General features: G+C 58.3%; 1 protein-coding gene and 1 pseudogene across 1 annotated transcript in view; one reads left to right on the top strand and one right to left on the bottom strand.

Moving 5' to 3' along the window:
* LOC146801800 (18S ribosomal RNA) overlaps nucleotides 1–267 on the bottom strand; it is a 1710-nt pseudogene extending 1443 nt beyond the window's left edge.
* MORC3 (MORC family CW-type zinc finger 3) overlaps nucleotides 1–14185 on the top strand; it is a 684179-nt gene that overhangs the window by 341316 nt on the left and 328678 nt on the right. The gene's annotated exons all lie outside the window — the stretch shown is intronic.

The raw sequence follows: 14185 nt of genomic DNA, 5'->3' as shown, positions 1-14185 counted from the left end.
CGAGGTTATCTCGAGTCACCAACGCGGCCGGGCGAGCACAGATTGGTCTTGGTCTGATAAATGCACGCTTCCCGGGAGGTCAGCGCTCGTCGGCATGTATTAGCTCTAGAATTACCACAGTTCTCCAAGTAACAGATGTGGCGATCAAAGGAACCATAACTGATTTAATGAGCCATTCGCAGTTTCACTATGCCGGCCGTGTGTACTTACACGTGCATGGCTTAATCTTTGAGACAAGCATATGCTACTGACAGGATCAACCAGGTAGTCGCACCTGCTGATGGGGTAGGTTCGGGGGGCCGCATGCCCATCTCCCTGACCGGACAACCTTCGCGCACCCCTCCCTCTCGGGGAGCCTGCTGGGGGAAGGAGCCCACCCGCCTGGGCGGGAGGGCTCACTGGAGGGGTGGAGAGGTGCGGTCACATGGGCACTGGCAGGCCCAGCCGTCTCACCCGGAAGGGAGAGGCAGTCTGAGGCGCAGCCTGAGCGAGGTGCAGGGATGCCAGAGCCTGGCGGCGGCACCCCTTGGAGCAGTCGATCCGAGCTGCTGTGGAAATGTGCTAGGTGGAGAGGGGTGACAGCATGGTGCACGGGGCCTACGAACCTGCTGGGGAGCAGCATCCGAGGGCCTGGCGCCACCCAACTCCTTCCGCTCTGGTCAGACCACTGGGGGGCACGAGCTGCCGGGGCCGCTCGGCCTTCGCTCTGCTGGGTAGGGTGAAGGGTCTCCTGCCAGGCGGCAGACCCTCGAGTCGGACGGTCCATGCGGGGAGGAAGCTCCTTGCTTGAAACAGCAGAGGCTGGCCAAGCAGTCCATCTCTAAACGGACCGAGAGTGCTCAATCCATCAGAGTACGGCCAGGGCATCCCCTGGCAGGTCACCCTGCGAGGGGCGATAGCGGCTTCACATTCCTGCCTGCTCCCGGGGTGAGCAGGCTCAAAGTAAAGGCCCATCAGGAAGGAGCTGAGAGGCAGGTACAGACCCGACCTTCCCCTGTCTCAGAATCGCCGGACATCATGGAGGTCTGACTGAGCAAACTCGTAGAAAAAGGTCAATCGGGAAGGGGCTGAGAGGCAGGTGCGTGGGGGACCGGAGGCCCAGGGCCCCAGCTGGGCCCCATCCATGGAGGCTGCGAGGGGAACCCCGACTGGCCCTCCGACCCTGTGCCCGCAGACACCTTGACAAGCAGGGGAGGCCTGCACGGGACTGACGGACCCCTGTCCTGGGCCCTTGGTGGAGCAGCAGGCCAGGGGACAGGGCCCAGGGCCGGAGCACCCGACACGAGGCCCAACGGGCCCCTGGACCCAACCAGGGCTCCCAGTCCCAGAGGCACAGGGGAAGCCCACCGGACACCATTCCAGGCACCCTGTCACGCGGCGGGACTGAGAATGGACCCCGGGGTGGGGAGGTCACCCTCCCTGGGGCCGCAGGGAGCCCCTGAACCCAGCCAAGCAAGGGGAGGCTCCCCGGACACGATGGAACCCCGTCCCGGGCCTTTGGTGGGGCAGCAGGCCGGGGGTCGGGCCCAGGGCTGGAGCACCTGAGCCGGGGTCGGGAGAACCCCTGGACCCAGCCGGGGCTCCCAGGCCTGGAGGCGAAGGGGAAGCCTCCCTGGGCCCTTGGGACCCCGTTCGGGCACCCTGCCACGCAGCAGCACCGAGGACGGAGCCTGGGGTGGGGAGGCCGCCCTCCCCGGGGCTCCTGGACCCAGCCCAGCAGGGGGAGGCTCCCTGGGCCGCCGGACCCCATCCAGGGCAGCCTGCCACGCGGCAGGCCCAGGGACGGACCAGGGTTGGGCGGCATCCTGGCCCGTCCGGCTCAGGACCGCTCGGCCGAGAGGGGTCCCAGAGTACCATGTCCCTAGTAATCCAGAGGAAGGCTACCCCCCTTTCGGGTAACCTGTGCGCACCGCAAGACTGAGGGGATCCTAGGCGCGGACGCGCCTGACCTCCTGGAGTCCTGGCTTGGATCGGGGAGGCAAATGAGCCCTCATCTGGACTTCCAGGACGGCCCAGCCATCTGGTCGCCCCATTAGAAAGCATTGCGTGCGACCAGATGGCGGAGGGGAAAGGTGCGACCAGATGGCCGGGACCGAAAGGACGCCCATCTGCCCACCCTGAGCCGAGCCATAGCGGTAGGGCTCCCGCCTGCCCTTGCAGGGCTCCGGGTCTCTGCACCAGTGACCCTTGTCCCGGGCAGATGGACACTTGGCAGGCCGCAGGACGGGGGCTCCCACACCCCAGGCCCTGACTGAAACCCATGCTCCGGGGCCGGTCCCTGCTTCTCAACCCAGCCAGGCCAGGGAGATCAGGGAGCCTGCCCGGGCACGAGGGACTCCTGTCCCGGGCACACGGACCCTTAGGACATGCGCTCGTTTTCCACACAAGTTTTCCATAATTCCACGTAGAGGCCTTATGTCAATTCCTCCCAGCCCTAATTATAACCTAACGGTAAATGCTAACTTTGGGATGGCTGCACAGAAATATGTTGTGTTTGGTGTCAAACAGCTTGGAATCATATCCCCACACCAGTAACTGATGTGGGAGTATGATCCCAGCTCAAACCGGTTGCGGGGGCTACCAGCCCCTGCTCTGGCGCGAAACTGGACAAAGGAAATGGGTGTAGCCACCCCTCTTTCCTGACCCTCCCATAGGTGGACCCCCACAGGATGCCCAACCCCTTCCTTAGGTATAAGACAGGAACCCTTGGCTACAGGACTTTAGATTACACCTGGATGAAACTCTGATACAGAAATCCCGGTACTTCGATGATCTACACGACTAGATGACTGAAGAATCTCCCTTGGAGTAAAGGATTTAATCCCCTGCAAGGCAGGCACCAAAGAGGCATCTGTCCGGTTTGCATCTCCGAAGCTCCCGCCGGACGCCGGAGAATTTGCAACACAGGAGGTGGGCTTCCAGACTTCCCAGAGGCTGACCCGAGTCCCCAGCAAAGCTGAGACCCGTAGCCCTCGTGGGTACCGTGGAACCGGAACCCCTGGACATTTGCAAGTGTATCAGCTTCTCGACGTCCCTTGAGGCTGTGCATTGGGTTACTTGTAGCCCAGACCCGAGCACCTTTTCCACCGAAGATTGCTGGCCTACACTCCACGAGGGTTCCGTGAGCCGGCCCTTTGTGTTTTCTCTCGAGGTGCCTTCGCGATCCCTGGTCCGTTGACTAGTGGGTCCCTGTGAAGCCAACTTTAACTTTAATTGAGCTTCCCTGGTTGCTTCAGACGTGCCCTGACTCTCCATCGCTTGGGGAGTCCCCAGGACCTTGCTGGTCCGTACCGAAGCATCTTTCCTCTTCCTGCGTGAGCTGCTGTTGCCAAGGCTTGTTGTGTCCAATCCGGGCACCGACGCTGCAGCACTCGACCTCCTTCGTGGGACAGCTCGAATCCAGCTGCTGGTCGTCCTCTACGCCTCCTGGTCCTCGTGGCTGAAGAGTCAAGCTTCCCCTTCTCGCACCTGAAGCACCCAACATAGGTGGGCATTCGTCTGTTGTGCCCCTGGTCCCTGGCAAGTGACCCAGACTCTGTCCCCTCTGCTTTCAGGTTCTTCACATCTTCGATCCAGGCTTGGATCTCTTTGGACACTTCTCTTCCCGGCAGCAGCACTTTTCAGCATCCTGCCATTGAAAAAGACGACGCGACCCGACACCATTTGACACCTATGCACCCGGCTTCCCAGGTTGATGTAACATGAGTAGTCCGGTGCTCCTGTGGGTGTTGGCCCTAGAACCATCTATGTCCAAAAGGGTTTGTTCCTAGTCCACTCCTAAGTGTCCTTAAACTTTAAAAATTCTAACCGCGACTTTCCCCATAGAAGCTAACGGAGCTCGCGGCTGTGTTCTCCCTGCACACGTCCCCCGTGGGCCCCCTGTGTCACTACCTTGGGTGGTTCCTTGGGTCCCAGCAATTCTACAGGCTCTAGGCCTTGTGACTAGCCAAGTCGTGGTTCTTATACCACTTTCTTAATGTAGGGTTTGTTCACCCCTAGGGCCTAACGTATATTGTGCTAATTTACTGTGATATTTGAAGTGTAACATATGTGCTTTGACCCCTAGCCTCATAAAGAGACCAGTGGGGTGTGTTTAGTAATACATACATATATTTTATATATATATACCTGGTGTGGTTCTCCTTTCATTTAGTCATTCAAGAGATTCTAGACTGATGAAAAAAGTTGCTTTACACTCCTTCAAGACTTAGCCTGAAGGCTGCTCTCCATAGCTACCACTAGGATAGCTTTCAAATAAGGTTGTCTTTAACCTCTCATCAATAAGGGTTTGTTTGGACGGATGCAAGGTGCCCACTATAACTAGTGGACAGCATAAACTTCTCATATTGGTGGCATCGGTGGGATTCAAGCATTGTTTTACCAGATAATTTCAAGTGAGTGGCTAACTGAAAACCACTAAAGGTACCTGAGGTACATATAATTCAAGCTTAAATTACAGTAAGTTCTACTGAACTTAGAGTTGTGTGTCAAGGGCTTAGCACACCCTTTCTACATCTCAAGAGAGTTTAGTAGGCCGCACTAGAGTAGGTAGGTGCATACACCACACCTCACTAGTGATCTCTTCAAGGCCAGGAACCAGTGGGTCCCTGCCAGAAGCCGGTGGGCTTCTAGCATCCAAGTATGACCAACTCCCATTCTTGGAATTGAGAGCATTGTGTAGTACTAGGAAATTAAACACAGAGAAAAGTTCAAACACCCAACGTCTCATAGGGGTACTGCTTTTAGATGATCTCAGAAAGACCTCAGGGTCTGAAGGGGTAGGCAGAGTGGGTGGGGCAGCAGATGAGGAAAGGCCCAGGGGTGAAAATACCTATGACCTGACCTCTGAAGCTGACCAGGAAGATGATAATGATCTTAACCTGGATAATGCAACTCCTCCTGAAGATGAGGAATATGGCCACAATGGCCCTCTCTTTCCTCCATCAGTGAGAGTTGGGAGTGTGCCTAGAAGGTCAAGATCTCCTTCTCAGGAGTCTAACCATTCTGACACCTCCATAGGGACCTCTGTTTCCTCTCATAGGAGGGAATCCTCTCATGAGAGGAAAGAGGCTGCTCAAGTATGAGGAAGCTCAGCTTAGGATCAGAAGAGAGCAGTTAGCTTTAGAAAGGGAGTCCCTGGAGCTTCAGAAAGCTAGAAGACAGCTGGGGCTAGAGCCCCATGGTAGCAGCAACATCCCTAGTGGTAGGGAAAGGTCTCATTTAGAAATCTGTTTATTAAGTTGTAAGTTGCAGTGAAAAGCATACGATACATCTTAGAATGGCAGAGAGCATAATTACAGCTGGTGCACAGCAACATCGCAGAACCCATCACATATAATCATAACACTTTGCACCAGTCAAGTGGCATTTAGCATTGATTAAAGTTGTAACCTGGGAGTCTGCGAGGAAAACTATCATTACGCGCAATGTTGTAGTCCCATCACTAGCGGAAAGCGTCAAGTCGCAGTCTCTTTTGCCAAAGACGTATGTATCCCAGTGCACCCCCAGATCGATATTCAAACATCGCTGAACAGCCCATCCTACAACTGGGGGACTGTCCCTTCTACAACCGTTCAACTAAAACAACATCCAACAGCAGCTCACAAGTTTAATTCCAGATGCCCTTCTCCCTCAGACCCCCCCCCCCCCCGGTGAACCACCCCCCCCCGGCCCCCCACCCCCAGGAACGTCACGCCTACTATCATCCGAGTCGCGGCATGCATGGTCACCAATATCAATTCAGGCACCCCCCGTGCCGCCCCAGCCCACCAGATCGGACAGCCCCCCTACGCCTAACGCGGCTCCTGCTACTCGCTACCGTCCCCAGCCAGGGCCGTCCCATCGGACCGTAACAGGACCTGCAGCATCTCTCCCCATTGGGATGCGATTGGTGTCACCCGGAGGCCCAGTGTTTCCTCCCTCCGAAGTGCCACCTCCTCCGCCTTGGCCCAGACCAGAAAAGAGCCGCGCCACGCCCGCGCAAGCGGCGCCGCGCCTGCCTTCCAGCGCTTAGTGATAAGTCGCTTTGCTACTATGATCCCCAGGTCTATAAAACGAGAGGCAACCTTAACCGCGGGCGACCAATGAAAGAGGTGCAACAGGTAAGTAGGCCATTCAGGGGGAATCTCCCGTCCCGTGCACCCACGGAGCATCTCGTGTACCGCCTGCCAGTATGCACTCAGTCCCGGGCAACCCCACAACATGTGAAGCAGATCAGCATCAACCTCTGCGCAACGGGGACAGCTTGCGTCCACACGGTGGAAATATCTATTAATGGCAGCTGGCGTTAGGTAGGTCCTGTGCAAGACGAAAAACTGTATTTGGCGGAATCTCATATTTCTCGGCACCCTCCTTGGACCCTGCAGCACCCTATCCCATTCTTTATCCGCCATGGGGCGGGCAAGGTCCGCCTCCCACTTCTCGCGTAATGCCCCCAGGCTTGGCGCTGCGTGTGTGCGTAAGGCCGCGGCAAACCATCTAATCAGGTGCCCTCCTCGGCCCAAGACATGTAGATATTGCATCACCAAGTGCTGCTCCGGCTCCTCCCGCAAGTTTCCCCAGTGCCCCGCCAGTGTCTCCATCAGTGCCCGATGGCGGAGAAATTGGCCCCGCGCCAGCCCCGTCTCCTCCGCAAGGGTCTCAAATGGCAAAAGCACTCCCTCACGGTACAGGTCCTCTAGGGTGTGGATATCAACCGCATGCCAGTCCCTCAGTTCCACGGCTCCAAGCGTGTCCTGGCCACGAGGAGAACCCTCCAGGGGTATAGCCGGGGCATAAGGGATCCTGGTACTGGTGAGCCGGAGGCTTCTGCGGTAGCATTTACACGCCACTGCTAACAGCACAGGCGCGGACCGCAAAGCAGCCGTCGTCGGGTGAAAGATCCGTAGGAGCTCTGCCAACTCCAGCGGAGGGCTCCCCGCCGTCGCAGTGTCCTCCCGACATTTGTCCGCCAGCCACCGGGCCACCCATTGTAACTGCGCCGCCAAATAGTAATGTTCCAGACAGGGCATCGCGAGCCCGCCCTGGCCTACGGGGAGGCATAGCTTGGGCAGCGCGACCCTATGGCGTGCCGCTCCCCACACAAAGTCCCGGAGGGATCGCATGTGGCTGGTGAAAAAAGACGCCGGTATGTACAGCGGCAAATTGGCAAAGTAGTACAACAGACGAGGCAGCACCACCATCTTGACAAGCGCTATTCGTCCAGTGACCGACAGGGCAAGCGTACTCCAGAATGCCATCTGAGACCGAATCGCCGTCACGGCTCGTCCCAGGTTGCCTTCCACCAGGTCTTCTGGCCTGCGATAGACTTGGACTCCCAAGTAACGAAAGGTGTCCGATTGCCACTGCACTCGCACCCCACCAAGTTGGTAGTCGGGGTCCTGAGTGTCGTCCCTGAAAGCATATAGGCAGGATTTGGCTGCATTCACCCGGAGTCCCGAGAGCTGTTCAAAGGTAGCCAGGACACGTTCCAGCCCCACAGGGATAGAAGACACGTCTCTGACAAAGACTAGGAGATCATCCGCATAAAGGGACACCTGGTGTACCGCATCTCCCAGCGGAATGCCGTCCGCCAAGTCCCTCCGTAGCGTTGCCGCTAACGGCTCCATTGCGAGCGCAAACAGGAGGGGTGACAGCGGCCACCCTGCCTGGTGCCACGGCCGATTTTGATGGGGTCCGAGATGTACGGGCCAGTGCGCACTCTCACCGTTGGGCCTTTATACAGAAGTGCCGCTAGTTGGAGAAAGCCAAGCCCCAGTCCAAATCTCGACAGCGTGGTCACCAAGTACCTCCACTCCAGACAATCGAAGGCCTTCTCCAGGTCTAATATTAGACAGCCCGCCCGAGGCCAGAGTCGGGTGCTCTTCGCCATCACTCGGAAGAACCGCCTCAAGTTGAGGGAAGTGCTGCGCTTGGGCACAAAGCCGTTTTGATCACTGTGCACCAGCGTGGGCACCACCGGCGCCAACCTCTCCGCCAGTATCTTCGCCAGGATTTTATAGTCCGTGTTGAGCAGGGCGAGCGGGCGATAAGATCCCAACTGGGCGGCGTCGCGTCCCGGCTTAAGTAGGGAAATCAGGTAGGCCTCTTTCATCGACTCCGGTAGTGTGCCATTCTCTAGTGCAGTTAAGTAAAGGCTGTGGAGTTTAGGTATCGGAGACTCTCGGTACGATTTGTAGTATTCCGCCGGTAGCCCGTCTGGCCCCGGCGCCTTCCCTGTCGCCAACGAGGAGATAGCATCCCCTATCTCTTCTACTGTGGGGGGGCATTCCAGGGAGGCATGATGCTCCTCCGGGACCACGGGAAGTTCTAGAGCCTCCAGGAACTCATCTAAGTCACATTCTCGTCTCCTCCCAGTCGACCTGTACAGCGTGGTATAGTGCGCCGTGAATGCCTGGTGAATTTCCCATTGGGTGTGGACCAGCGTGCCGTCAGGGTCAGTAATGGCACCTATTGGGGCACGAGCGGTCTCCTGCCTGATCAGCCAGGCCAGGAGTCACCCAGCCCTGTCGGACGTGGCATGTACCCGAGCGGAGTGAGCCGCATAGTTAAGGCAGCGTAGCCGGTCTAGAAGTGCGGTATGGCGTGCCCGGAGCTCCAATAGGCAGCCCGAGTCCACGCCACCACCCTCCCCAAGTGATTCACAGGAGAGGAGGCGGGACTCCAGGGCGGCAAGATCCCGCGACAGCTGCCTACGAATGTTCCATGTCGCACCCAAGCAGTGCCCTCTAATATACACTTTATGGGCGTCCCATTCCAGCAGCTCACTATCCGTGGAGCCCTCATTAAGGTCAAAGTATTGTTCAATCGCTGTACCCAGGGAGGCACGAAACTCCGAATTTTCCAAGGCCACCGTCTGAAGGCGCCAGGTCGGAACAGGAGGTCTATCCGGCCGCCACCGGAGTCCCAGGATGAGGGGATTGTGGTCCGAGTGCGTCCGGCCCATATATTCCGCTCGAGTCACCCACGGAAGCACCGAACGGGTGCCCACCACCCTGTCTAACCGAACATGGAGGCCGTGAACCGCCGAGTAGAATGAATACACGCGGTCGTCCGGGTGGACGCTCCGCCACAGGTCAATCAAGGTCCAATGCGACAACCAGGTGGCCAGGGCCCTGGCGTTCGACCCCACCTGAGTGCCCCGCAGGGGCGGGAAGGACCGGTCCAAATATACATCAAGCACGGAATTAAAATCTCCCCCCAGGAGCCAGGGAAGGCCAGCGTATGGTGCCAGCACCGCCGATAGACTGGCCAGATAGGGGGACTGATCTACATTTGGCGCGTAAAGGGACCCCAGTAGCACCTGTTGCCCATCAACCCTCCCATGCACCAGGGTGTACCTCCCCTCCGGGTCCACCAACACCTCCAAGCAGACAAACGGGGTACCCGCCCGTACCCATATCAGCGTGCCTCTAGCGTGTGCCGAGCATGTAGTGCCATACACCTGTCCCCTCCATCGCATGCGCAGCCTTCCCAGTTCCTTCAACGTCCTGTGCGTTTCCTGCAGGAGAGCTATAGCCACCGCGTGTCGCTGCATGTATGCATAGACTGAGTACCTACGCGCCGGCGTATGCATACCGCGGACATTCCACGTGACTACATTTGTAACAGCCATGAGTAAAGCCGAATCGCGAGCCCGTGGCGGGGGCCAGGGACGCCGCCCCAGGACAGGAGGCAGAGGGCCTTCACTGGACTATGTAGTGAGCTGCATTGATAACCCAACAAAACAACAACGCAGAAACATACTATCGTGCATGTAAACAGACCAAACAGGCCAAAGTAACTATCAGGGCAAACCCCTCTAAAGGTATTCGTCCAAACCATGAGGCAATGCTCACAATACTTAACTTAGCCTAATTGTGGCTAATGGGGCGGGCGAGTGGTGGCTGCTGCAAATGTGTGCTCCCCTACGAGGTGCCTGTGTACATGTGGTGCAAGGGGCTCCCATTCCCGTGGCGCAGCATAAGTCCAAGGAGTGCGTGACCCCCACAACATAAACCCCCAGGTGTGCACGTCTATCACCTCAGGTGTTCCCCCCGCTACAGAGGAACACCAGCCCAGCCGCCTCCCCGTCCCAGCCCCCCCGCCAACCCCCCAGAGATCCAAAAACAAGTCACTTCCTGTCCATATCTCACCACTCCGTCGGCCACACAGGCTCGGGCCAAGCGGCGTCAGTCTGCAAGAGTCAGGGCCCGTTTCTGGGGAGTACCCGTGGCGATGACTTCGACCCCCTCCCCGGCACTGTTCTACATCACATGGTCCGATGTCTGTGGGGTGACCAGTGGCATCAGCTGGTCATCCGATATCTCGGTGGACGGGGAAGAGGAGCCGCTAGTCATCAGTCCGCCATGTTCCTGGGCAGCCTCTCCACTCTTGCTGTCCGGGGACCCGAGAGTAGCCTCCGCCGCCAACGCTTCTCGCCGTTCCATTCTGCTCTTCTCCGGGCTGGGGGCCACCCCCATGCTCCGCCCCTCCTCTCGCCGGTGTCCTCTCCCCCTGCGCTGCCGAGACCTCCTGCCACCCCGCGGAGCCACTTCCACGCCCTGCGGCCGCCGGCCATCACTGCGCCCAGTGTCCTCCAGCCAGTCCCAGACCTCGGATGGGGTATCAAAGAAGCGGGTGCCGTCAGTGGTGACCACCCATAGACGTGAAGGGAACAGAAGGGCGTACGAGATCTCCAACTCACGCAGGCGGCGCTTCACCGCCAGATAATTACTGCGGCGTTTCTGTACCAAGGCGGTGTAGTCTGGGAAAAATTGTACCTGTCCACTGCCAACGGTGATGTCACCAATCCTCCGGGTCTCACGGAGCACTACGTCCCTGTAATTAAGGAGCGTAAACAGGAAGGGCCGAGGCCGAGATCCGGGGCTGGGCCTCTGCGTTGGAACCCTGTGGGCCCGTTCCACTACGAAGTGCGACGAGAGCTTCGCGGGTCCGATCAAAGTGCGCATTGTACGTAATGTAACGTAATGTTCCGGCTGCCGCCCCTCCACCCCCTCCGGCAGGCCCACCACGCGCACATTGCTGCGCCGTGAACGTCCTTCGGCATCGTCCACGCGATCTTCCAAGACGTGGACACGGTCAATCAGGTCTTGGAGGGCGGCCGTATGGGTGGCCACAACCGGTTGTACGTCCTGTAGAGTCTGCCCCTGTAGCGCCACCTTGTCCGCTAACTTGCGGTGATCCGCGTGGAGCAACGTGAAGCAACGTGAAGTCGACCGTGACCTTATCGATACGGGCCTCCAAGGATGATCTTGTTTGCTCGAGTGAGGAACCGATCCGCTCCACTGCGGCCAATACAGAATCCAGCTTAGCCGCCAGCAGTTCAGTGTGTGGGGCCGCATCAGGGTCCCCAGGCGTCGTGACCCGGCCTGGGCCGGCCGTCGGTGTCTGGCCATCCCTCGGGGCATTGCGCAGCCGACCCATGACCAGCTGCTGTGCAGTGGGCATCCGTCCGCAGTCTGGGCGACCAGCGACCAAGGTCAGCTCAGTCTGAGCAGGCCTTTTTCCCCCTCAACGTCTCCGTCTCCGCCTGCTCACTGCCACATCAGCGAGCCGACAGCCCCAGCAAGATGGCGGGGGGAAGATGTCTCGATCCGTCTCGTTCCACCAGGCGGCCACTGGCTGGGTGACGCAGGCCACGACTCCCCCGAGGCGCAGGCCTGCCGCGGCTCCTGAAGGCCACTCACCACACTCCCACGTGGTCTTCCACAATCTCACTCCGCACGTGGGAACCGTCACGTCCAGGGGTCCGGATTCAGCCGGCGCTGTACCCCGCAACGAGGCACAACCGGCAGAGGGGCGCAAGGACACCACCAGCAATGATCCTGCACCAATCGTCGCTCTCCCAGTGCCTGTAGCGTAGAGAACAGTGAGGCATCCGCTAAATGCGGGCACCGGGCAGCGTCTCGCACTCCGGCCCCCCGTCACCTCCAGAGCCGTCCTCCGCAAGGGCCGAGCGTCCAGGGGCACAGTCACTGCCGGGCCAGGGCCGCCCCCGCACCTGCCTCCGTCTCCGTGGGGCAGGCAGCCGGGCGCCGCAACAAGAAGCACAGTACCGCCCACTCCACGATGGGGCTATCACGCTCCGGCGGGCTCGGGACCACAGGATGTCTCCCGCCTAAGCGTCAGGCGTGTCTCACTTCCACCATGTCCGGCCAGAATATCCTCGGCCCAAAGGTCGGCTGCGTCCTTCTCCCCCAGCGTAAGTCACCTCCCGCTCCAGCGAGCTCTCCGATGTCGGCCTGCACCGCGCGTGCACTGGGCTGGAACCCCCTGCGGACCTGCAGCACCGTCCCAGGGGCCCGATCTTCAGCGTGCCTTCTGTCACCACTTCCGGCGCGGCCCAGGGAGCTCCCGCGAAGCTGCGGCGTGTAGTCAGGCGCGCGGCCGAGCGCCGAGCTCCAGCCCCACCACTCTGTCACCAGCCGTAGCCCGCAGACAGCCCCAGCCGTCCACACAGAGTCCCCGCGTGCCGGTCGCCACGCCGATGTGTCGGGGTGTGGAAGGGCCGCCTCCGCCTTAGCTCACTGCACCCGGGAGGGGCCCCCGGCAGGAGAATTCTCAGGATGTAGGCACCAACACTGCGGAGCTCTACAGTTTGGCGGCCATCATGGTCGCGCGTCAAGCCACGCCCCCGTAGGGAAAGGTCTCATGACCATAGAAACCTAAGCAAGATTGTCCCTCCCTACCAGAGTGGGGATGACATCCACAAATGTATTACTGCACTGGAAAGGGCCTGTAAAGTTCAGAGGGTCCCCCAGGAGCAGTGGGCAGCAATCTTGTGGCTGCCCTTTGCAGACAAAGGTAGAGATAAGCTCCTCACTGTAAGAGAAGAGGATGCTGATGATGACCAAATCTTTTTGAAAAATGCCACCCTCCCGTGGGACGGGGCATAGACCTAGCCACGATTTAAAGAGTCTCCCCATCTTCAAGATGGCAGGGACTGAAAGATGAGCTTCACCTCGCCTCCCCCACCTTAGGGATGGAGTTGGCAGAGGTGGGTACACCTCCTAATCTCCTACGTTTTTCTGGCAAGTTAACAGCAGGGGCAATGAGTCGCATTACAAAGGCGGCAGGCCTTTGAAGCTTCCCTCTCGAGTACTGTGCCCGTCCTTGTGGAGAAGGTGTAACATCTCCGCCCAGGATTTACATTGTTTCTAGTCCCAGAGAGCAGAGGCTCTCGACCCAGGGGGTCCAGAAACATGTCTGATGGTGGCAGGCTGCTTACAGCCAATCTGTGACCACATTATGGTCGGTAGGGTTCCAGGGAATACCTCTGAGGTGCCCTTTGGGGACATGTTACAATAAAGCCCACATTGGCATCAGTGCGGGTTTATTGAAAGGAGTCGTTTTGTACCAAAGACTCCTGTGTTCAGTGAAGCTATCATGGTGCTGTGGAACTCGAGTTGTCGAGTTCCCAGCCCATGTACTCACTATGGCTTCCCTGGCACTTACAATATTAAGGATTGGACCCTAATATTGTAGAGGCATATCTGCTCAGGCAGATAAGCCCACACCTGTGATATAGTGCACCCTACCTTAGGGCTGGTAAGGCCTGCTAGACGGGTGATTTATCTGTATCTGGGGCAGTGCTAGTTGGTATGGCACACAGTGTGCCATGTCGACTTAGTCATTATGTCTACACCAGGCCATGCATGCTTCAGTGGCAGTCTGCGTGGCCAAGGTGAGGGATCCCTAGGGGACCCTCTTCAGTCCCAATGTCCTTTGTACCCAGAATTTACCACTGACTTAGAGGGGACCGGACGGGCCAGTTGTGGAATCGTTCTTAGGGAAAAAGCACTGGCACAGGGTACCTGGTTGACTTATAATTTTCCTGCCGGTCCTTGCACCAAATGGGCCCTGGTCAGGGAGATTGGCATCCTCTCACCTCTGAGGGAAGCCAAATTTGCATAGCAAAGGCAGTGGGCACTTTGAAATGCCCAGCCTTGGATTGCTAATTATCTGCCTTCCTGGAGGAGGTGTAAAAAACCTCCCTCCAAAGCAGGCCTTGTTCCTGACCTCCTGAGAGCCCCTCTCACCCCTGGAAGTGAGATACTCGTCTGTGGTAGCAGTCTGGACTGGACCAGTCAGTCAGAACACTAGATGGCTGGTAGATTTCAGGGTGTACCTCTAAGGTACACTCTGGGTGCATGTATTGATACATCTATTACTAGGATTAATGTGG

The sequence above is a fragment of the Triturus cristatus genome, chromosome 8, assembly GCF_964204655.1.
Source record: "Triturus cristatus chromosome 8, aTriCri1.1, whole genome shotgun sequence".
NCBI lineage: Eukaryota > Metazoa > Chordata > Amphibia > Caudata > Salamandridae > Triturus > Triturus cristatus.
Note: the sequence above shows the minus strand (reverse complement) of the source record. Positions and strands in the feature narration are given on the sequence as shown.